Raw genomic sequence first — 24719 nt, 5'->3', positions numbered from 1 at the left:
TAGATACAGTTATTGAAGATGTTGTTATGTTGCCTAGGGGAAAGCAGCACAACTGAGAGATCACAGGGGAAGGTCAATTCCCAGGTGGTATTTATTCATCCTCACCCTTGATCTGGCAGCACATTTCTTCTATGAAAAGTAAAAAAAAAAAAAGGACACAATGAGGGCAGAGACACAAATGGGACAGCCCTCCCATAATGAACAAGCCTAACTTTCAACAAGACTATAAAAAAATGAATGTAAAGATTAATTCGGCTGGCTGTTTCAGATGTTCTCAGAAACAAAATTTTGTATATGAACACTTAGATGTAAGTGTACAAACACCTGGATAACTATTAATCATGGCCGCAAGCCTAGATTGCTTTTAAAGGAATTAGAAATGTTTATATTTCATTTTTTTACGCCCATCATCTGAGTATCTTAGGGTGGTTCACAGCATAAAAATACAGAATAAACAAAACAAACCAATAACCTCCCTCCCAATGTTCATGGAGAAGTAGCCAGTCCCTGGCTGTGAGCTCCCAGAAGCTCCTGGCTGACTGTCTTGGAAGCAGAACGCTAAGTGAGGAGGAGCTCTGGTCTCTTCCACCAAGACAATTCTTGCGTTAAGAGAAGATGGAGCATGCATTTCCAATTATGAGACACACATTATGAGCAGCTCTACATATCTGCTGCATATTAAATGTTAAGTGTAAACAAAATATGGATAAATATGCTGATACGCCTATCCCCATACCATCTCAAAGGCAGGAGGAATGTTTGTCCTACACTGAGACTCTCATTAGTTGGCCATCAGGGCTGAACCCAGCTGAGTCCTCTGGCTCAGGCAATGACAACCACTAACCACACTACAACAGGGATGGATTTTCTCATCTTGCCAGCTGCTTCTGTTGCTCACTTGAAAATTAATAAGGCTAATATCAGAATTAAGAAGCTATTGCTGCCATCTGTCTTCCTTAAAACACCACCACACTGAATTATTAAACACTGCAAACAAACACACATTTCTAACTTTTATGTGATTTCAATTACTTCTGCACCAACAGAATCCTTTGCGAATAAAGAGCCAGAAGACTTTATTTGCCATTTCATTTTGTCAACCTGAAATTCCTGGTAGCACTTTTCATTTGATTTTATCCTTAGCCCTCCACAAAGAATTACACATTTGAATTCCCTCTTAAATATTTAGAAGTGTAACTGAAAGGTGTTTTTTTTTTTTTTTTGCTGGGGGGGGCATGTTTCTTGGCAAAGGAGGAAAAAGGAAAATCCTTCATTAAGTCTCCCCATTACCATCAGCGTTATCAAGCCTTCATCAACATATGGCTGAAAATGGTCATTATGGGACTTGGCATGGCCTGTCTGTCTGAGTGTGCAGCTGCCAACTGTCTGTAGAAAACAGCTGTGACACACACAAATGACTGGTAGAGGCAAATCTTACAGAGGTCTTGCTTCAGATATCACATTACAATGTATTTCATAATCCTCTCTCCACCCCATCCTCCATTAACACGAGGGAGGGTATGGATTAGGTATTTGAACTTCCAAGAGAGAGCTATGCCATAAATCAATTTCAGTGTGGTATATCAATGCTCAGAGATAATTCACATTACACTGTTGCTGGTTTTATTCTGTTGTGATTCAACTTCCATGTTGTATTCTTTTATCTTATGCTTTCAATCTTTTAATTGTAAACAACATACGTAAGTTTGAAGTTGACACAGTAACCAGAGTAAAACATAATTCTGTTCACATCACTTTTTTAGGTGTCTTTCGATACCATAGCAAAACGTTCCAAGTTTTCAAAAGACAGTATGTTGGATCTTGTTAGCCAAGTAATCCAGCAGAACACAGGCGAAATGTTTACAATTCTGCAAATTGTTTGAAATGCCATATGCCATTATACCTCTTTGTTCCTTTTCTACACTACTTCTCCACAAATGAAGTTCAGATGCCAGGAGTTTCTTTGACTTAACACTCCAGAACACGAGAACCACACCTAATTGGAGAAAGTTGAGCAGCTATATGCCAAATGCAGAGGGGCGTAGCTTAGAGAGACTACAAGTCTCTAAAAGAAACATTACATCAGGCATCAGTTTGCCAGAAGTGATCAAAACGAGCATACACACCCCATCTTCACCACAACAAAAATGTGCAAATATCGTTCTTTCTAGTGCTATTCACAATAAATAAAAAGTTAAGCTGTCATGTACACAGTGGACAACAGCCAAATAACAAAGTCATCTGTCAGCATTTCACCAGTCAATTGACAGGTCTACCACCTTAAGAGGGAAGATCCCAGTGTTTCCCAAAACACGCCTATGTTTGGGGGAGGGCACAACTGCTTACATTTAAGTGTGAACTGGTCCCCAGATCAAGGTGGCAGCTTTTTCAAGGAGATGCAGTTGCTCAGCACCAGCCTGCTAGGCTCCCCCTTGGTATGACTCCAGTTTCATTTACTTTTTTATAACCACAGAATCCAGGGGAAAGCATGGCAGACCAAACCAACCAACCAACCAAAGGCTCACCTTGGTAGGAAACACATCAGCAAATTTTAGTCTGATTTTATGGGCAACAATTGCAATCAATTCCTCTTTACATGTTCCAAACTTATCCTCACCTGCTTGTTGTCAGCCATCATATTAGTACATAGCACACATATTTCCAAGTGGTGAGGTGTTCCAAGACAGCACAACAAGGTTAAAATTCCTTTGAATGAGAAAGCACTGAAGATCAGACACACCAGTTCATCAAGATGATCAGAAGCGCCAGACACATCCTTTGAATACTGAGGGGCCTACTCCCCCCCAAAAATATTATGGGGGCCGAAACTGCTTTGGCCCCTAGGAGTCAGCACCTATGCTGGGGATTTAGGGCATTCTTACAATATTTCTTTAATTTACAAATATACTGTATAAGCAAAGTGGTCCTATAAGCAGAGAGAATCAATCCAACTCCTAGAGAGCAGCTATGGTAGGCTGCTCTAAAGCAGTGTTTCCCAACCTTGGGTCCCCAACTGTTTTCAGACTACAGTTCCCATCATCCCTGACCACTGGTCTTGCTGGCTAGGGATGATGGGAGTTGTAGTCCAAAACCAGCTAGAAACCCAAGGTTGTGAAACACTGCTCTAAAGTGGCACTCAGGTTCAGCTAACCCCTACTAAACTGTCTCTCTCTGCCTGCTTCTGAACCCCAGTTGCTGGAAACCACAGGAAGGGAGAGTGTTCTGGTGCTAAAATCCTGCTTGCAGGTTTCCCAGAGGCATCTGGCTGGCCACTGTGAGAAGAAGATGCTGGACCAGGTGGGCCACTGCCCTGATCCAGCAGGCTGCTCTTATGTTCTTCTACCCATTCATTTCCCAAAATCCGCACACACATATAAACACACCTTGTGGTGCACAGGTCCAAGCCCCTATTCATGCAGATGAATTGTCCATTCCAGAGAAAGGGGACACTAAGAAAATTGCATAGCTCAGTTGGTTTAGAGCATGGTGGTAATAATAGCAGAGTTGCAGGTTCTATCCCCATATGGAACAGCTGCATTGCAGAGGGTTGGACTAGATGATCCTCAGGGTCCCTACTGTTCTATGATTCTTTTTGTCAAGGCCATGACCATTCTTTCACAGTGAGTAACCCGGCCAACCATATCACAATTTGAATGATTGCCAACCCATACCACCTTGTGCATTCCTTCCAAAGAGGTCACTGACATATGAAATTTACGGCATGTAATGTCTTAAGAGAGAATATTATGAAAATGATGTACAAGTGGTACATGACCCCAGTCGAGCTTGCAAAAATCTATCATTTGCCCGATAATAAATGCTGGAAATGTAAAGAACCTGAAGGTACATTCTTTCACCTTTGGTGGACGTGCCCTAGGATTAAGGCTTTTTGGGAAATGATTTATAATGAAATGAAAAAGGTATTTAAATATACCTTCCTCAAGAAACCAGAGGCCTTTCTCCTGGGCATGGTCGGCCAATTGGTGCCAAAGAAGGACAGAATCTTTTTTATGTATGCTACAACAGCAGCAAGAATCCTGATTGCAAAATACTGGAAGACACAAGATTTACCCACTCTGAAAGAATGGCAGATGAAGATGATTGACTATATGGGATTAGCAGAAATGACCGGCAGAATCCGAGACCAGGGAAAAGAGTCAGCGGAAGAAGATTGGAAGAAATTTAAGGACTATTTGCAGAAATATTGCAAAATTAATGAATGCTAGATTGATGTTGGACAGAAATTAATTGGTTTCCAGCTGTAATGTGAAGATCGAGTAATAAGTTAAAATAAGCCACAATAAGTTATAATAAGGATTTGTTGAGTTAAGAATTTGAATTGGAATACAAAAGGGGGAGGTGAGGGGAGTTCCGGGAAATAAGATAATGGAGAAAGTAATGAAAATTATATTTGTTATTTGCTTTGCTTTTTTGTATTTTTGTTATCTTTTTTGTGCGTATCTGTTTTTGCTTTGTTGTTTGTTTGTATAAATATTCTTTAAAAAAAACAACTAAGAAGTCACTGACATATTATTATTATTATTATTATTATTATTATTATTATTCTGCTCTATACTCAGAGGACCCAGGGCGATTCACATAGTCTGGAAGTTAACGGCTGTGCAAGCATCTGTCAAGGAACTAGATGTAAATCATACATTCAAGATTCTAAAATAAGAGTTGATTTTAAAAGGCAACACCAGCAAAAAAAAGTGCAGGTTATAATTCATTCCACATCCTCCTTTTAATCTGTGCTTCATTCATTTCCTAGCTCTATTATCATCACCAACCCTCAAATCATCTGGGAGTAGCTTTCATTCTCTAAGATCCAACTGTTGTCTGTGGGTTTCGCAAGTAGCTTCAAAGAGAAATACTTGGTAACAAACAACCGCCACCTTATGAAATGCAACTACAACCAATATTGAAGCAAATGTGCTACACACTCAGGAGGTCATTGTCCAAAAGCCTACTTCAGTCCTCAACACCACTTCCTATGTACAAAGACCTAACTGTAGAAGACCTCAAAAAAACAAATTTTGGGTCCACTGTGCTCCATACTTCAGTCCCAAAACGCCTTTGAAAGGCAATAGTCCACGTAAAGTTATTTAAAAGCAGGAAAATATATTACCTCCCTTAGATTAAGCAATATTTAGCATATTTGTCATTAACCCGTTTATTGTTTTCAGACCTTGGAATTTTGTTGCTTCCAAATGCGTCTTCAAAATATATTGTGGACATAAGAGTCAATGACATTAATTTGAATAGACAGATAAGGTTGTATTCCTAAATTCCCCTGGTGGTACCAATGTTATCAATAAGATGGTCATATATAACTACAGCCTTTTCCAGATATTAGCAAGTTACAGTTTACATCAAAGTCAAATTTTGCTTACCAAAACAGCCAGGTCAAATCAAAGTCAAACAGAGAAGTTATCGAGTTTTACCTGCAGGTTAGGGAATTAAATAATTTAGAGAAGGGGAGGGTAACCCCAGTTTGGGGTCCTGATCTGAACTCCCCAATATTTTTTTCCTGCCCCTCAGACCCTACAGATTTTGGTTGGCACAGGCAAAATAAAGAAATGAAGAATTAAAACAGATATTGGGGTGAGCAGAGATAGAGCCCAGCACACTGATAGGGATGTAAATTGCCTCTACTCTGCTCATGAGATCGATTAGAGAGGTGGGTGGGAGCCCTTTGTGCTTGTCTGCCCATGCTTGCACATCCTAAAGCGCATATGTGAGCTTATGGCCACACCCACTTTTGCAAAGCCCCACCACTAGCATGAGGTCCCTGGAGAGTTGGCCAAGGACAAATCTGGCCCCCACTCCAAGAATATTAGTCATCTCCCATTTAGAGGAAATTGCTGAACTAAAATGCTTTTCTTCTTTGATCCTCCTGTTCTGCAGCTCTTAGTTGCTGGTTCTCTGCTCAATGTCACATAGAGGAGGGAGAAAGGTTGTTTTCTGCTGCTCCAGAGAAGCGGACACGGAGCAATGGTTCCAAACTACAAGAAAGAAGATTCCACCTAAACATTAGGAAGAACTTCCTGACAGTAAGAGCTGTTTGACAGTGGAATTTGCTGCCAAGGAGTGTGGTGGAGTCTCCTTCTTTGGAGGTCTTTAAGCAGAGGCTTGACAACCATATGTCAGGAGTGCTCTGATGGTGTTTCCTGCTTGGCAGGGGGTTGGACTCGATGGCCCTTGTGGTCTCTTCCAACTCTATGATTCTATGATTCAATCCTTTGCCTAAAGGAAAAGATAATAATGGGTCATACCCAACTAACTTATTGAGAAATTCAGTTCGGATCTTAATGCGAACCTGCCTAATATGTAAACCCAAAGACAGCTAGCCTTCTAAATCTGCACTTCTCCAAATTTTGTGATGCTGTTCTCCGTCCAAATGATGCATATAAAAATGTGCATAAGGATACACATATATTAGTTAAAATGGCATATCAAAATGCATTATATTTGCAAAAATGTGTAAATCAAACAAAATTACATGCAATTATTAGGAGACTGGCAATAAAATGTTGGAAAACTTTCACAATGATTTTTTAAGTTGCAAACTGAAATGGGAACGTGGAGAACTGAACTTGAATCTGGAATAAAAATGACAATTGGTCATTCTTGAGGCAGTGCATCATACAGGAGGAGATGCAGAGCAGATTAATGATGGAATTATTTAATTTGGTATAAAAACCACCCTAAAATTTTCCGAAAGACTACCTCAAATTAAAATTTTCATTTCTTCTCAAAAGCAAGCCCTGCCAAATATAATAGGATTGGTCTCAAATTAAGTATACAGAGGATTTTTTAATATTTTTTTTAATAGCAGAGAAATATAGCTATGGTTCTAACAAAGTACCTGAAAGTAATTTCTATACAGATGCACAAATCGCAGAAGGCTACCAATTTGTTCTCAGTCACCTGGGGAAAAGACAGCTTTCCCCTAAACCATACAACCAAAAATAAACAAAATAAAACCAAGCATAAATTATATTTTAATCGAGTAAAATTCTGTTCCTTCTCCAACCACACAGAAAGAAGGGAAACACATTTTTAAAAGACCAGAAAAAGGAACAGGGAACTGGTAGGAAGGGACTCTGATGAGATGGAAGAACACGGCAACCAGGAGGCATCAAAAGAGATGAGGGGCAGAATGCAGCCCCTGGACTGACAGTAGCTCACATGTGGTCTAATAAACTGGTAACAGCCCATTTGGGAGCATTCCAAACCCTTTGAGAACCAGTGGAACTTCTTCCCAGCTCTGAGCAGATTTTCTGCTCTGGTTAAATCCAGGCCAAGTTATACCTGAAATTAACTCTGCTAAGTGTTGCGCAATTGGCTTGTTTGGCCTACAGGCCATGATATTTTCCATTTTAGTGCAGGACCCTGCAGAAGAAACGAGGGCCACTGGGAGTCAGGGAGAGCCTCTGCCTTTCTTTGGAGCCCAAATAAGGGTGCAGTTTCTCTTTGAGCTTGTGCTGAGTTCAAAGACGCTTGGAAAGCACAAAGATGCCCCATTGTTTTCCAAGTGTTTTTAGGGTTCAGTGAGAGGATGGGAAGGAACCCTGCCCTCCTCTAGGTTCCATAGCAGATTGGGAGCACTTGCCAGATTCAAAAAGTATGATTGCCAATAGCGAGCACATTTGCAGATGCGGGTCAAACCTTTGAGGACTTGACCTGTATTGTTAATAACAAGGACTGATGGCCATCATTTTGAGTTTGTGTGGCAATGTGTCTTCTTCTGGCATCTTTCTACTGGACAATCTTACAATTAACTTTCAGATTTCACTTATGGTTACAAGAGCTCAGGGAGTTGAGTGAACAGGATCTCAATCCCATTTGGGTACTCTGGTTGGCTACTAAAATATCTCAGCAAAGTAGTCCTTAAGTGGACTACACTTCAATGGATGAATAACTTTCTTGCAAATCCTATGAGTCTATGGGTCCCAAATTTAGCATAATTGTTTTTAAATATGTCTTGGCCTGGACTGGACCAGAGCTGAACCTGAAAATCAGTCTCCATTTTTCTACAGTTCCTTATGACTGCTAAGACACGGACTTCCTTTTAAGATGCTAAAGCCAAACATTACAGCTACCCAGTACTCAGGCTCACATTCCTGGAAATCATCAGAATTAAAATATGTTGTTGGATTAAGGAGTTAGGGAACCAGAGTCACAGTATGTAAAGTTTTGAATCTTAACGATTGGTTCAACAGAATTAGAGTATGTGTTATGCTTTTTCTGTCATTTTTTATACTTATATGGAGAACAAAATTATTGAATTAACATGGGAGAACTAAAATTAATTTTCCAATGTGAAGGAGGAAACCCAGAGCCAAATAAATAAAAAATGAAGCTCAAGCATGGCATTTTTTTTGGTGCCATCCACAAAAAAATGTTTCTTTTCCTTCTTTTGGAAATACTGTATGCAATAAAAAAATAATTATGTCCTCATGACAGTTTGCTGGAATATATTTTTAACTGTATGATGAAGGAACCCATTAACTAATCTGTTAATTACAGGGAGATGGCATCTAAGAAGGAAGCATATGAAAAATATCTAAGTATGGAATACTCTGCTGACAGTGGCACTTACACAGCAATATTTAAAGTGAAGAAAGAAACCAGGCGTATTCTGTGGAATGTGGAACCAGTGTTTGAACTTTTAGAAATATAAAATATGGGTGAAATATATCTAGGGACATTCTACTTCATCATGAATTTTAACAGGGAGAAATGTAAAGTATTGCACTTGGGCAAAAAAAATGAGAGGCACAAATACAAGATGGGTGACACCTGGCTTGAGAGCAGTACATGTGAAAAGGATCTAGGAGTCTTGGTTGACCACAAACTTGACATGAGCCAACAGTGTGACGCGGCAGCTAAAGAAGCCAATGCAATTCTGGGCTGCATCAATAGGAGTATAGCATCTAGATCAAGGGAAGTAATAGTGCCACTGTATTCTGCTCTGGTCAGACCTCACCTGGAGTACTGTGTCCAGTTCTGGGCACCACACTTCAAGAAGGACACTGACAAACTGGAACGTGTCCAGAAGAGGGCAACCAAAATGGTCAAAGGCCTGGAAACGATGCCTTATGAGGAACAGCTAAGGAAGCTGGGCATGTTTAGCCTGGAGAAGAGGAGGTTAAGGGGTGATATGATAGCCATGTTCAAATATATAAAAGGATGTCACATAGAGGAGGGAGAAAGGTTGTTTTCTGCTGCTCCAGAGAAGCGGACACGGAGCAATGGCTCCAAACTACAAGAAAGAAGATTCCACCTAAACATTAGGAAGAACTTCCTGACAGTAAGAGCTGTTTGACAGTGGAATTTGCTGCCAAGGAGTGTGGTGGAGTCTCCTTCTTTGGAGGTCTTTAAGCAGAGGCTTGACAACTGTATGTCAGGAGTGCTCTGATGGTGTTTCCTGCTTGGCAGGGGGTTGGACTCGATCAGTGGCGTAGCGTGGGTTGTCAGCACCCGGGGCAAGGCAAGTAATTTGCGCCCCCTAACCCGTGGATTTGTGCCCCCTAACCCTACCGCTAACCCTAACCCCCAGATGTTGCGCCCGGTGCGGCCGGCCCCCCCTGCACCCCCCACGCTACGCCACTGGACTCAATGGCCCTTGTGGTCTCTTCCAACTCTATGATTCTATGATTCTCAGTTTGAAGCATATTTTTCTACAGATTTTTCTGTAGCTATAATTTTGTATTTTTAAATGGAAAACTTGAGAGTAGAAATTAAAACAATTTCTCAAAGAATGAAAAATAAATTGTAAGAATGACATTGCTCTGCATTTCTTACTGTAATATACTTTTAAGGATGGCAATTATTTTCATATCCATTATTCAATTATATGCTTTCCTTAATCCTCACAAATTTATTAATTGGAACTAACCTGACACATTCTGCAGTGTAGCTTAACTATTCCTTTAGACAGGTCGTCAGATTTTTATCAGGCTTTAGTAACAATGTGTTTGGTAGCATCCCGCTGCTACAAAAGTCCACAAAAGTTGCTACCTCAAAGATTTTTACTAACCTGCTTACAAATATGTATGTTAGCAATTTATAGCATACTGACAGGCTAATTTAGGAAGAAGAAAATGCAAACTAATAATAATAAACGTATCCCTGGTCACCTGGAAGCAACTCCCCTCAGCACCAGGCAAGTCCCTATTTAGATATGCAAAAGTCATTTGATCCTTGAGTGAGACACCAGCAACTTACTGGGGGTTGCACTTTTCAGTCTCCTTGCCAGAAGTCATCAGGAGCCAGACACACACAATGCGCACATTTACCTGGGAGTAAGCCCAACCGAATACACAGACTTGCATCTAGGCAGATATGCCCGGCTTCACTCGGCGTGACTTCGCTCCGTAATGACCCCGAGGCCCATTCCCCGGCCTCCAAGGGGTGGTGCCACTCACAACTAACTTTGGCCGGGTTTTGAAGAGTTCCCATTAGCGAGCGGCAGGCGGGCAGGCTGGCAGGCTCCTCGAGAGCCTTTCCAGGATCGTGGGACGAAACTGGCCGGGCAGCCGCGGCCCCGCTCCGCCGGGCAACGTGCCTCCGCTTCTGCCTTGCTCCCTGTGACAGGAATCCCCCAAAGCGCAGCAGCATCTGCCGCTCGCCCGGCGCCGGGAGCGAGGCGCGCGCAGACAGGCGCTGCCCGGCGGAGAGACGGCTCCTCCCGCGCGGCTGGCAGCGTCCGGGCAGGGCAGGGCAGGGCAGGGCAGGGCTGGCCTCCGCCGGCGGCGCCCTCGCCCCCCCCCCCCCCCGCGTAGCGCCCGAGCGCGCTCCGGCCTGGCAGCCCGAGAGGGAGGGAGGGAGGGAGGGAGCGGCCGGGGCTCCCCGAGGCCGCCTTTTGTCTCCGCGCTCGGGGCGCCGCCGGGCTCCCTCCTTCGCCTCGCCGGGAGCCGAGCGCGGGGCTGGCGAGCCCCCCCCCCCCGCCCGCCCGCCTGCCTTACCTGTCGCCCGCCTGGTCCCGCGGCGGCTGGCTGCAGACGCGGCCGAAGCAGCGCACGGAAGGAGACGCCCGCTCGGCCGCCCAGCCCAGCCCAGCCCCGCGCGCTCCCGCTCGCTCTCTCTCTCTCTCTTTCTCCCGGCCGGGGAGCGGGGCCAAAGCGGGCCCCCACCCGAGTGGCGGCGGCGCGAGCCAATGGGCGAGCTGGGGGAGAGGGGGAGGCGGGGCCCCAGAGAACAAAGGAGGGAGGGGGCGCCCGGGAGAAGGGGGGCGGGGGGGGGGCTGCGCCGGCCAGCCTGGCCCGGGGCGGGGCGGGAGGAGGAGCGGGGAGCGCGGCGCCCGGGACGCCCCAGTTCGTCCGCTGGGTTAGAAGCCGGAGGCCTACCCCTGCTGGCGGCGGAAGGCAGCCGGGTCTGGGTGGCGCCCCGAGAGCGGCGGGGTCCGGGAAGCGGCTCCTGGGGCTCCGCCCGAAGCCCCGCCGAGCCCTCCCGGCGCAGCTTGGCCGGGGCAAAAGGCGAAGCGGAGCCTCGGGAGGGAAAGGCGGCCGTTTCCCCCTCCTCGCCGGGTCCGGGCTTGGTGGCCCCGTTGGGAGAAGCCGAAATAAATAAGGGCCGTGCCATTCAAGTTCTCTCTTTTATAAAAGGGATCCTAATAGAATCAGAGAGGGATCCCCAGGGTCCCTGCAAGCAGGAATCCCCACTGAAGCAGCATCCATGGCAGACAGCCCTCCAACCTCGGAAAAACCTCCCAGAAGGAGAGACCGCAACCTCCCGAGGGAGACAATTCCCCTGTTGAACAGCCCTTTACCACCAGAAAGGTCTTTCCGATGTTTAGTCAAAATCTTTATTGTAACGTGAATCCACTGGTTCGAGTCCTGCCTTCGCTAATGGAAGAAGACAAGCTTGCTCCATTTCCCATGCAAAATGCCCTTTAGACATTTGAAGATGGCTGTCATCTCTCTTAGGGGACGCAGGTGGCGCTGTGGGTTAAAGCCTCAGCGCCTAGGGCTTGCCGATCGCATGGTCGGCGGTTCGAATCCCTGCGGCGGGATGCTTCTAAAAACTGTATTTTCTTCTTCTTTCATCACAATTATGAAACTGCTTCAATCTGCACATTTAACACTTCACATAAGTTACTTGTTTTTGTGTGCACAGTCAAGACTGCAATATGACCAGGTGTACATTTGCTTTGGGGGACGCAGGTGGCGCTGTGGGTTAAAGCCTCAGCGCCTAGGGCTTGCCGATCGAAAGGTCGGCGGTTCGAATCCCTGCGGCGGGGTGCGCTCCCGCTGCTCGGTCCCAGCGCCTGCCAACCTAGCAGTTCGAAAGCACCTCCGGGTGCAAGTAGATAAATAGGGACCGCTTACCAGCGGGAAGGTAAACGGCGTTTCCGTGTGCAGCTCTGGCTCGCCAGAGCAGCGATGTCACGCTGGCCACGTGACCCGGAAGTGTCTCCGGACAGCGCTGGCCCTCGGCCTCTTAAGTGAGATGGGCGCACAACCCCAGAGTCTGTCAAGACTGGCCCGTACGGGCAGGGGTACCTTTACCTTTACCTATCATCTCTCTTCTGGGTCTCCTGCCTTAGGCTGGTGGATGGGTGGACCTCCGATGGGAAGGTGGTCCAGAGGGAGCATGCCTGGACTAGGAACCCTTGACTGAATGCTGAAATCCTCACCACAGGCAGGAAACTCACTGCCATCAACAGAGGAATGGCAGCATTTCCTCCCCATGACCCTGCAGTAGCTGCTGCAATAGTATTTTGAAAGGCCTGTGACAGCCATATCTTTATCCCAACAGAAGTGCATGCTTTTAGTATTTTCAGGTGGGATCTGTCTTGGTGGTGCGTCCTGGAGGCTGCTCTTTAAAATGGAGGCTAGGGACCCTGTGAAGATTGAAGCACCCTGCCAGCTGACTATAAAAAAGCTGGCGCAACTGGGGGTTATGACCTGGCCTAAGGTGGTGCGAGTGCGTATTCTGTGTCACTCCCCTCTACACTTGAGGATCTGGAAGTGTAGTTGCATTCCCAGGTGCCAGAAATGGTGGCACCTCCCTGCTTCGCACTAGAGGAAAATGAAGTGAACGGACACAGGGATTTCTCAAAATGACATATAATAAAAATGTCCATAGTGTGGTGCTGATGGTGTAAGTCAGGATGGGGGGGGGGAGCTCCCTTAGTCTCCCTCAAGAGAGGTATATCTTTGCTGGACAACAAACAGGGTTCACTCATTTTTGAAGACACTGTTTATACGTCATATGAACAAGGCAGCAGTATGAAAGTGTTAAGATGTCTTATCCCTTCTTTGCTATTAATCTTGGAGGGTTTTTTTTTTTAAAAAAAAAAAAGACTAAAATCAGCCAAGATGGAACTGTGTCAGGATTGTCCTTCCTCGCTTCTTTGTCAGAGGCAGTGAGATCTGTGGGCAGAGACTTGTGATCAAAGTGCTTGGCATTATTGTTTTGTGTGGTAAGGACTATGCCAAGCACCCCATTTTTCATCTCAGATAAAATAGTTTAACTCAGGGGTCCTCAAACTTTTTAAACGGGGCCGGTTCACTGTCCCTCAGACACTGTTGGGGGCCAGACTATATTTTGAAAAAAATGTGAACAAATTCCTATGCACACTGCACATATTTTATTTGTAGTGCACAAAGAACAGGAAAAACAATACAATATTTAAAATGAACTATAGTGGTACCTCGGGTTAAGTACTTCATTCATTGCGGAGGTCCGTTCTTAACCTGAAATTGTTCTTAACCTGAAGCACCATTTTAGCTAATGGGGCCTCCTGCTGCTGTCCCGCCGCTGGAGCACGATTTCTGTTCTCATCCTGAAGCAAAGTTCTTAACCCGGGGTACTATTTCTGGGTTAGCGGAGTCTGTAACCTGAAGTGTATGTAACCTGAAGCATGTGTAACCTGAGGTACCACTTTATTTTAATCAGCATAAATTTATAAGCATTTCAATGGCTAGTATGGGCCTGCTTTCGGCTAATGAGATGGTCAGTATCGCTAATGCTCATCCCTACAACCCAGCCTGCACATGGATCTCCCTCACCCCCATGGCTCAGTCTACATGTGGGCCTTCCATGCCCCCATCCCCACAACCCAGCCTATACACGTGTCTGCCTGCACACACCCATCCCCACAACCCAGCTTATACACGGCTCCCTAACCCCCACGACCCAGCCTATGCATGTGCTTCCCTAACCCAGATCCCCATGACCCAGCCCACACCTGTGTCTCCCTAACCCCCCCCACCCCCCCCAGCTTGCATGCCTGTCTGCCAACCCCAAATCCCCACACGCCAACTTGCCCGTGCGTCTTCCTACGCCCAATCGTCACTGTCGCCTGGCACATCACAAACTCCACGTCACAGCCCTGCAGATGCATCAGAACCAACGGCACAGCTAGGGGCGAGGCGAGCACCCCGGGAGGTGGCATGAGGGCACGGTGTGCTGCAGCGCCAGCAAGGCCCTCGCACCGGGCCCCTCCTTGCCCACGGCGGCGTGGGGAGGCAGGCGGACGGGCAGGGAGAGGCCCAGGCGGTGCGCTTGCAGGGGCGCGTCTCTCCTCCGCAACCCCCTCCCTCCCTAACTGCCTCCTCCAAAGACACGAGAACTCATCTTCCTCTCCCAACCCTGGTTCAGGACCCTGGCAGGCTGGATCTGGTCCTCGGACCGTAGTTTGGGGACCCCTGGTTTAACGCACCAGGCTTATGAAACTAAACCCACTCAACAAGTTGTTCAGAAACATCATTTCACTGGGGTGCGGTGTCACATTGCCACATGTCCTGCCTGTCTCTAATTGTGGCTGCCATGTTCAGAGAAAGGGGGTGACCCACATGAGGATGTGGACATGAAGGTGCCATCCATTAACTTATGGGCTAGCAATTGACATGCCAGAATAAACACAGTTGAAAACCCTTCATAAATTTACCCAGTTCTGCCTTAAAACCAGCAAGGAGTAGCTTGGCTTCTCCAGCTGGGAAACACTGCATGTTCTACAATTTGCAGAATAAGCCAATACTCCAGGCAGATGTGGGCCCCATGGACACAGCTGCTGGCCTCCTCCCTTGGGCAGCTTGTAGCGGTTGCTGGAGAGCAGGGGGGGGGTCTGCTGCCGCCGTGGCCCAGCCCTATGGGACACACTGGCTCTGAGGGGCAGGCAGAGGGGCTGGGCCGCCTTTGGTGAGAAGAAAGGCAGAGCAGAAAGACACAAGGAGCCGTGATTTAAAAACTGTTTTGTGTGTCTAATCTTGCCCCTGTCTAAAATTTATTGGTGTGTGCTTTTCTTTCCGTAAATCTACTGAAGAATAAAATAAAATCGGGATTGGGGGTTTTCTCAGGACAGTGGAGGACATGTGCTGTGTGCCGTTGGTGTAGAAGTGGTGGCACTCACCCTTCCTCTGGTAGGAAATGTTCTGCAGGGAGGCTGAGGAGGGTCAGAGAAATGTCCCTGTTTTTACCTGAAGAATGTTGGAGGGTATGATACACACACTAACCACTTCTGCAAGTCTCCTTCTGAGATTCTATTGTTAGTTTTGTGCCCGGTTTGTCTTTTAAACTTGTTAAAAAGCCACACCCTTTTGGATATGAGGCCCCCAGAAAGTTGACCATAGATCCATGGCCCCAAGGGATTCGCCACCCCTGGTTGAAGGAAACCCCTGTGAATATTATTGTTGGTATGTAGTTGCTTAGAAGGAAAGCCCCGAAATATTAACTTTTATTTTAACCTGAAGCTTAATCAGCATTAAAAGGCTTATAGCATTCGTGTTAGCCCTCACAGGCTAACTCCCATTGGCCACCCATTCAGCAAAGGGGAAGGCTCTCTCTGCATGGAGTGACAGACATGTACTAAGTTCCTTTGCACAAGACGAGGCTGATTAGCACAGACTCTCTCTTCACAGGGAAGAGCGCTAGGCTTATGTACTGATATGTGCGTAACACCCCTTCACACATGCATCAAAGAATGAAGGTGGGGGCTTATCTACCTGGGAATGGGGCTGTCCCATGCAGCCCTGTGAGGGGGTTGCTCTGAACTCCATAGTGAGACAACTGAAATTTTAACCAGTCAATGGTGAAACAAAATGTAAACTTCACCTATATGCCAATTGAGGTCTAAACTGGCAGAGAGAGATGTGCTTTAGCAAAGAGTGAGGGAGAGATGTATATGCAGCTGTGTAGATGCTTAAAATGTTGAGGCAATTTTAATATGTTTTAGTATTTCAACTTTTGTATGTTTTAAAGTATGTGGTTAATTTTTCTCATATTTATTATTTTGTCCTTTTGTAAACTGCTTTGAGCATTTTTTTAAAAATTAAGTGGTGTATAAATTTTATGAAATAAATCAATAACATAAATAACATATGTAAAGTGTGTGTGTATGTGTGAATGAGAAGCATGTGTGGCTGTGGTGTGTATGTGTGCTGAATAGATGTAGTTGTGTGTGTGTGTGTGAGAGAGAGAGAGAGAGAGAGAGCACACGCACGAGTGTGGTATGGCCTCCTTAAATGTTTTTTGGGGGGCCTGCGCCTCAGCCCACAAACCCCACCTCAGCCCTCTCACAAAACGCCCTCACAAACCCCATAGTATATTGGGATTTGTGACAAAACTCCACCAGCCCTAGTAATGCAAGGCCAGCTAACATATGGCTGCTTATTAAAAGTGTCCCCCTGTAGGTTCCAATTCCCCCCGGAGCCCACTGTATGAGGGCTCTGGTCACCTTGTGAGCAGAGACTTATTTAGTCTTCTGTTTTAAACAGAAGGTATCTCTGCAGCCAAAGATGGAGAAACTCTATACAGTCAGCAAAAACAAGACCTGGAGCTGACTGTGGCTCAGATCATCAGCTTTTTATAGCAAAATTCAAGCTTAAACTGAAGAAAGTAGGAAAAACCACTGGGCCGGTAAGATACAATCTAAGTCAAATCCCTTATGAATACACAGTGGAAGTGAGGAACAGGTTTAAGGATTTAGATTTGGTGGACAGAGTGCCTGAAGAACTATGGATGGAGGCTCGTAACATTATACAGGAGGCAGCAACGAAAACCATCCCAATGAAAAGGAAATGCAAGAAAGCAAAGTGGCTGTCCAATGAGGCCTTACAAATAGCGGGGGAGAGAAGGCAAGCAAAATGCAAGGGAGATGGTGAAACATACAGGAAATTGAATGCAGATTTCCAAAGAATAGCAAGGAGAGACAAGAAGACCTTCTTAAACAAGCAATGCAAAGAAATAGAGGAAAGCAATAGAATGGGAAGAACCAGAGATCTGTTCAAGAAAATTGGAGATATGAAAGGAACATTTCGTACAAAGATTTCCATAATAAAGGACAAAAGTGGAAAGGACCTAACAGAAGCAGACGACATCAAGAAGAGGTGGCAAGAATACACAGAGGAATTATACCAGAAAGAAATGGATGTCTCGTATACCCCAGGTAGTGTGGTTGCTAACCTTGAGCCAGACATCCTGGAGAGTGAAGTCAAATGGGCCTTAGAAAGCACTGCAAATAACAAGGCCAGTGGAAGTGATGGTATTCCAGCTGAACTATTTAAAATTTTAAAAGATGATGCTGTTAAGGTGCTACACTCAATATGCCAGCAAGTTTGGAAAACTCAGCAGTGGCCAGAAGATTGGAGAAGATCAGTCTACATCCCAATCCCAAAGAAGGGCAGTGCCAAAGAATGCTCCAACTATCGCACAATTGCACTAATTTCTCACGCTAGCAAGGTTATGCTTAAAATTCTACAAGGAAGGCTCAAGCAGTATGTGGACCGAGAACTCCCAGAAGTGCAAGCTGGATTTAGAAGGGGCAGAGGAACCAGAGACCAAATTGCAAACATGCGCTGGATTATGGAGAAAGCTAGAGAGTTCCAGAAAGACATTTACTTCTGCTTCATTGACTATGCAAAAGCCTTTGACTGTGTCGACCATGGCAAACTATGGCAAGTTCTTAAAGAAATGGGAGTGCCTGATCACCTCATCTGTCTCCTGAGAAATCTCTATGTGGGACAAGAAGCTACAGTTAGAACTGGATATGGAACAACTGACTGGTTCAAAATTGGGAAAGGAGTACGACAAGGCTGCATTTTGTCTCCCTGCTTATTTAACTTATATGCAGAATTCATCATGCGAAAGGCTGGATGAATCCCTAGCCGGAATTAAGATTGCCGGAAGAAATATCAACAATCTCAGATATGCAGATGACACAACCTTGATGGCAGAAAGTGAGGAGGAATTAAAGAACCTTTTATTGAGGATGAAAGAGGAGAGTGCAAAATATGGTCTGAAGCTCAACATCAAAAAAACGAAGATCATGGCTACTGGTCCCATCACCTCCTGGCAAATAGAAGGGGAAGAAATGGAGGCAGTGAGAGATTTTACTTTCTTGGGCTCCATGATCACTGCAGATGGTGACAGCAGTCACGAAATTAAAAGACGCCTGCTTCTTGGGAGAAGGGCAATGACAGGCCTAGACAGCATCTTGAGAAGTAGAGACATCACCTTGCCAACAAAGGTCCGTATAGTTAAAGCTATGGTTTTCCCAGTAGTGATGTATGGAAGTGAGAGCTGGACCATAAAGAAGGCTGATCGCCGAAGAATTGATGCTTTTGAATTATGGTGTTGGAGGAGACTCTTGAGAGTCCCATGGACTGCAAGAAGATCAAACCTCTCCATTCTGAAGGAAATCAGCCCTGAGTGCTCACTGGAAGGACAGATTGTGAAGCTGAGGCTCCAGTACTTTGGCCACCTCATGAGAAGAGAAGACTCCCTGGAGAAGACCCTGATGTTGGGAAAGATGGAGGGCACAAGGAGAAGGGGGCGACAGAGGACGAGATGGTTGGATAGTGTTTTCGAGGTTACCAGCATGAGTCTGACCAAGCTGCGGGGGGCAGTGGAGGACAGGAGTGCCTGGCGTTCTCTGGTCCATGGGGTCACGAAGAGTCGGACACGACTAAACGACTAAACAACAACAATCTCTGCATGCTCTATAAACATCTTACCATTTTCATTCCAATGCGTTGTTTCTATTCCTAGGCGAATCTAACTATGGGAGGAGATTACTGGACGGCAAGGACAGGCTTCTCCAGCTCTGTTCTTTCCAACTGCATATTGCAAAGATGCAGAAGTCCTGGAAAACTACCAGCTTTCCCCAGAGGGGGAATATTTTGTAAAAAGTCCATTCTTTTGGGAGGAGTGGGTTTCTTGTTCAAGGCCTCCCAATCACCTTGACTGCACAACTGGGATTTACTGGGATGTGGCTGAATCCCACCCAAGACTAACGCTGGTCTGGAAGTCCTCTTTGCTTTGCTCCCAGTTTTCTCTCTCTCTTGGGTTGAGCCCAACTCTCTGCTGTGGCATTTCAATTAACTTCGCTTCTGGCTTTCCCCAGTTCCTACCTGGGCTTTCATTTTCAGGTCAGGGTCCTGGGCTTGAGCCCCTGCATTGCAGGATGTTGAACCAGATGACCCTCTATTTCATTCTGGCTCTATTATTCTTTGATTCTGTGACTTCGTCCATTCCTGTGTAAGGTCTTGACGAGAACCCGCTCGCCATCCGTAAATAATCAGTCTCACGCCAAGATCGGTTGAAGAAATCTGGCCGCAGCTCTCTCTAGAAGCTGCTGGAGCACAGCCTTTGTTGTGTAAAGTCAGAAAGATACAAAATACAAGGAATCCCACTTGTTCTCCGCCAGCAGATAAGGGCCATCGCACTAGACCACGTAGACCATCAGGCTATGTTACGTGGACCAATCATTAGATGGCATGAGCTCTCCACGCGTTGATCATGCTCCAAGCAATGCTTTCTGCTGTGAAATCATCCTTGCAATAATGAACTTTTGCCCATGCTCTTATGGACAAATGACCATATTCCCACAAGGTCTTCCTTGCCCTCTGCCTTCCTCTCTCTGCCCCAGATATTAATCTTCTGGTGGTTTTAGGTCCCATCTGCACCATACATTTAAAGCAATATCATACCTATTTACACAGTCATGAATTCCCCCTCCAAAATCCTGGGAGGGTGCTGGGAGGTTAGTTCCTCTTCCTAGGGAACTCTGGAGCTTGCAGCTCTGTGAAGGGAACACAGCTATTAGATTTTGGGCGTATACTGACGGATCACAAAGTTTATTTGAGTCTGCTACTTTTATTTTAATTTTTCCCCTATTTTGTTTTATGTTGCTGTTTGATTAGTCAGGACACACACACACACACACACACACACACACACACTTTTATTTATTTTGCATAGGACAGACAGCCACAGCAGCATAGAAAGCAGTAGGATAGATAAGGCACAACTTCAAAGGGGAAAGCTACGAGTGTGGCATGTCCTCCTTAAATGTTTTTTTGGGGACTGCGCACAAGTGCCAAGTTGCTCCCAAGCTTGTGGCATCACACATCTCCTAACACTAGGCAGGTCAGTGCAGCCTTCCACTAAGCCATGCTGGTCCCTGCAGTGTTGGAAGATGCTGTGCAGGCCAGTGGAACCTCACGCAGTGGAAGCACACTAGTCCCCACTGCTTTTCCGGACACCATGCAGGCTGGGGCAGCCTTCCACTAACTGCAGGAAGACCCAATGGGGCTGGCAGGCTGTGGGACATTGGAAATTTTGGAGAGGGGCCTTGGCCCCCAGCTCCCACTAGATGGCACCCCTGGTATTGGGAAATGTTCCTTGTAATATTAACGTTGGATTTTACAGGATTGTCACAAAATACAATCTTCCAACCCCTCTCCTAATAATAATAATAATAATAGCCCGCCTGTCTGGCTGGGTTTCCCCAGCCACTCTGGGTTGCTTACAGCACATATAAAACATAGTAAAACATCCCTATACAGGGCTGCCTTCAGATGTCTTGTAAAAGTTGTGTAGTTCTTTATCTTCTTGACATCTGATGGGAGGGCGTTCCACAGGGTGGGCGCCACCACCAAGAAGGCTCTCTGCCTGGTTCCCTGTAACCTCACTTCTCGCACGGAAGGCACTGCCAGAAGGCCCTCGGTGCTGGATCTCGGTGTCCGGGCTGAAAGATGTGGGTGGAGATGCTCCTTCACTTATTCTGGGCCGAGACCATTTGGGACTTTAAAGGTCAGCACCAATACTTTGATGGCACATGTGCCTGGAAGATTCTAGGACAGTCAAAGAAACAATTAAACATTTCAATGTAGTGTAGTGTAGTATAAAAAAAAATATTTGCAGAATATGGATAGATATCTTTTCAAAATGAGAGCAAGAGCATCAAGTGATACTGAGGACAATCCTTGTTTTGATTTGTTTTTAATTAGTTTTTATTAAAAAAATTCTTGTGTAACAAAGCAAACAAAGAAAGGAAATCCTGGACACATGTCCTCTTTTGGGGGGGGGGCTACATGCCCATCTGGGGGGATTTTTTATAAGTTATAGCAATTGCCTGAGTTTGGTGGGGGGTGGATTTTTAATTTTACTTTTTTGTGCTCAGGCGATTCTGAATTGTGCTCGGGCTCCGACAACTTTTTTTTGTCCAGATTCATGTTCTTATGCAGCTGCATTGTTTGATACTTTCTGGGTGTCCCATGATCACATAATAATGTAGTTGTGTTCTGTGCTATAAATCAAAGATTGCTATGAGTTGTTTCCTTTTGTTTTCCAGCCTATTTCTAATCAATAAAAAAGTCTGAGAACCACTGGGTTATAGCCCTCACACATCTCTGTGTGTGGAGGACAGAGGAGTTTTCATATATATATATATATATATATATATATATATATATATATGCAGAAATCTCATCCGGCTCCAAGGCATGTGCTGGCTGTTCACATTCAGACCTGCATCCTTCCCTCCGCATATTATGGCAGTGGCAAGTGACTGAGGAGACAGGCCTCTAAGGAACAGAATGCATACCATAACTTCATCTTGAATTTTAATTTATCTATTTACTTTACCCAAAGCTGTTGGGAATCACATATTACAGCCAACAGCCAATGTTATAAGAATGGCTATGTAAGGGGTACAAAAAGTGAACAAGGAAGGTTGTATGTTCTTCATTGTGACAATGAAACTTATTTTGTGGAGCAGTGTGTGTCTATGTGTTCATGCAACCTTTGTTCAGGGTACTTAAGCAATGCTGCATTGAATCAGAAGAAATGGGAACTGAGAATCAACTTCAGCCTTGTAGCTATGATTAAAGGGAAGGAATCTGCTATCAGTGATGTGAAGGAGACCCAACAATGCATGTGAATTTTCTGTTCATGCGAGCAAAGCAAATGTACACCTGGTCATATTGCAGTCTTGACTGTGCACACAAAAACAAGTAACATGTGAAGTGTTAAATGTGCAGATTGAAGCAGTTTCATAATTGTGATGAAAGAAGAAGAAAATACAGTTTTTAGAAGCATCCGCTTAAGTCTTCTTAACAGGCGCAAGGCAAGTCTCATCTGTCATTGTGTGTTCAATGTTGAAGAGGAAAGTCAGGTTAGAACTGAAGGATCTCAAAGAGCAACTAACATGATTACAGGACTGGGGAATCAGTACTCTGAACATAAGTTAAATGAATTTGGCCATTCTAGCTCTTTTCTAAAATGGGAGGATGATTGCACTTACACTTCTGAGCTGACACTTTAGCACTAAACCAGAAATGTGTTTAAAATTTCTCTAAAAATAGGGGTGAGATGTGATGTTGGGCAACCCTCTGGCTGCCTTGGCCTCACACTTTGCCTTGTCTGTGGTGCAGATGAGCAAAAGGACAGGAAGCAGAGGCAGGCAGCACTGAGGAGAATCAGAGGCACACGAGGTGTGTGCCCCTCAGCACCACCACCAACTCTCCCTCCAATATGTTGTGGAGTTTGGAACATATGTGCTTAAAGGAGGGGAATTGTGCTCAAACATACATCTGAGAAGTGAAGTATTTGGAAAATAGAAGCATACACATTTGCGTTTATAATGGTTAAATGGCTCTGATTCAAAAGGCAAGTCACAAATATGCGTCAACAGTATGTAAGGTCCTCCATGCTTCTACCCAAATATCTGTGTCATAACAATGGATTTCAGTGTCCTGTGCAGAGCAATCCTAAATGTGTTTAATCAGAAATAATCCCCACTCAAATTCAATGGGACTTATTTCCAGAGAAGTGCACACAGGATTGTAGTCTGGGTGTTTAACTCTGCGCAGGATTGTGGCCTTGGAATGATAAGCGCTTTATGCAGAGAACCTTTCACTAGCAAATATAAGCTTTTCTAATGTTTTTATCATTGAAATCCCTTACACAGGATATTTCTAGATGTTAAAAAATGTGAACCAGACCATATAGACTCACTTTAAATAAAGAGGATGGAAAGTGAATGTCAAGTTTCTAGCTCTCTCTTGTTTAAGGCTATTGTGTGAACGAAAAAGTGCTGGAATGCAGGAATTTCAAAAGCTGAACATAAACCGACTGCCCAGCCTTAATGCCATTGTTTGTACAGGTCTGGTTTTCGGGACAAAGTGCCTTCCTTCCCTCCTCCTAGTCCTGCCTAAAATGGGTTGGACGGAGGCTTCAGCTCATGCTGTTTCACAAAGGTGACAGTGACCAGCATGGGATAAAGAGCCGAGAGGGCAAGCGCACACCAGTACCAACCCACCAGGACAGGAAGCTGCTCTAGGGGTGGCGGCGGGGGGGGGGGGGGCTTGTGGGAAGCTGTGAGCTGTTTCAGAAATCATTGTCCCTGGATGTCTTCAGGGCTCCCAGCCTCCCTTGCAGACACTCCCTGGAGAAGAGTGGACAAGACAGAGAATAAATCCTTGTTCCAAAGCCCAGCAGAGTTGCCTACAGTGGAGGCCCCTTCATCCCTACCAGAGACCAAAATGGCTGGCTTCCCTCTGTCCCAGGAGACAATGGAGGAGTGCGCCTTTGGGGGTCAGATCAAGCTGTTGGAAGGTTACAGCATCTGTTGTGGCTGTAGAGACTGATACAGGACAGACATGTTTTGTTGCAGCTGGGGCAGATTAAGGCGTCCAGTTGTGCTGCTGCAGATGCACCGCAGCATTTCTTTGCTTTGCACTCCTCCCAGTGGTCCCCCCCATCACTGCTATGAACTTGACTGGTACCACGGTCGTCTGCAAAGGATTCCCACACAGTGATGCTGAAGTTGCCGGCCTTCATGTCACATTTGCGGACTTTTTTGTTAACACAGAGTTGATCTGCCAATTGGCCTGGTGCTGGAGGCCAGCTCTGCATAGAGGACGTCCTTGGGGATCCTGTCCAGTGGGTTGTTTAAGAGACAGGTCTCTTTTATTTCCTGAGAGGGGTATCCTTACTGAAGAGTGGTGGCCAAGGAAGCAGGGAGGAACTTGCTGGCACCAGGGCCAATCTGGACCCCTGGACCCCAATTTATATGTTTGTGAGTTGGTGGGGGTTAGCTTGCATGATGCCTGAGTCCCTTGGGGTCCTGGATCCAGCAAGGGTTAAAATCTCATGGAGGATTCAGTTGTTGAACTGACCAGGCAACCTTCTTCTGGAGAACCAAACCCTGGGCAAACCCCTGGAACCCCTGGAGTCTTGCACCGCTCCAAGACTGGGGTGGTATGCAACAATATTTTCATCCCAGCATTCTGGCCAATTAGCATAACATTCCAGCCCAGTTGCCTACTCTCTCCCAAAAGAGGTTCCTTTAGCTTTCTCCTCCTGCCCTTTTCAGCCCCAGAAGATGATCTTTCTTTTTCAAAAGGCCTTGGGCTTTGGGGCTCCGCTTGCCTTGGCTCTCTAGCCCGGCTGCTGCTTACTCCGGCAGTAATGTGCTTTGCCTG

The 24719-nt window shown here is 45.6% G+C and overlaps 1 protein-coding gene across 5 annotated transcripts in view; it reads right to left on the bottom strand.

Moving 5' to 3' along the window:
- The window catches only part of AFAP1 (actin filament associated protein 1), a 52682-nt gene extending 41623 nt beyond the window's left edge, over nucleotides 1-11059 (bottom strand). For 4 of the 5 annotated variants that reach the window (XM_079983523.1, XM_079983526.1, XM_079983525.1 and 1 more), the window contains exon 1: nucleotides 10974-11059. The gene's annotated coding sequence lies outside the window, so the exon portion shown is untranslated. Of the gene's footprint in view, nucleotides 1-10304; nucleotides 10327-10973 lie in introns of those variants that run through there. The other variant, XM_079983524.1, reaches the window with a different exon arrangement.
- Between the last annotated feature and the right edge of the window lie 13660 nt (nucleotides 11060-24719).

This window comes from Podarcis cretensis, assembly GCF_951804945.1.
Source record: "Podarcis cretensis genome assembly, chromosome: 7".
Classification (NCBI taxonomy): domain Eukaryota; kingdom Metazoa; phylum Chordata; class Lepidosauria; order Squamata; family Lacertidae; genus Podarcis; species Podarcis cretensis.
The sequence above is the reverse complement of the archived record's forward strand: the minus strand, read 5'-3'. Positions and strand labels throughout refer to the sequence as shown.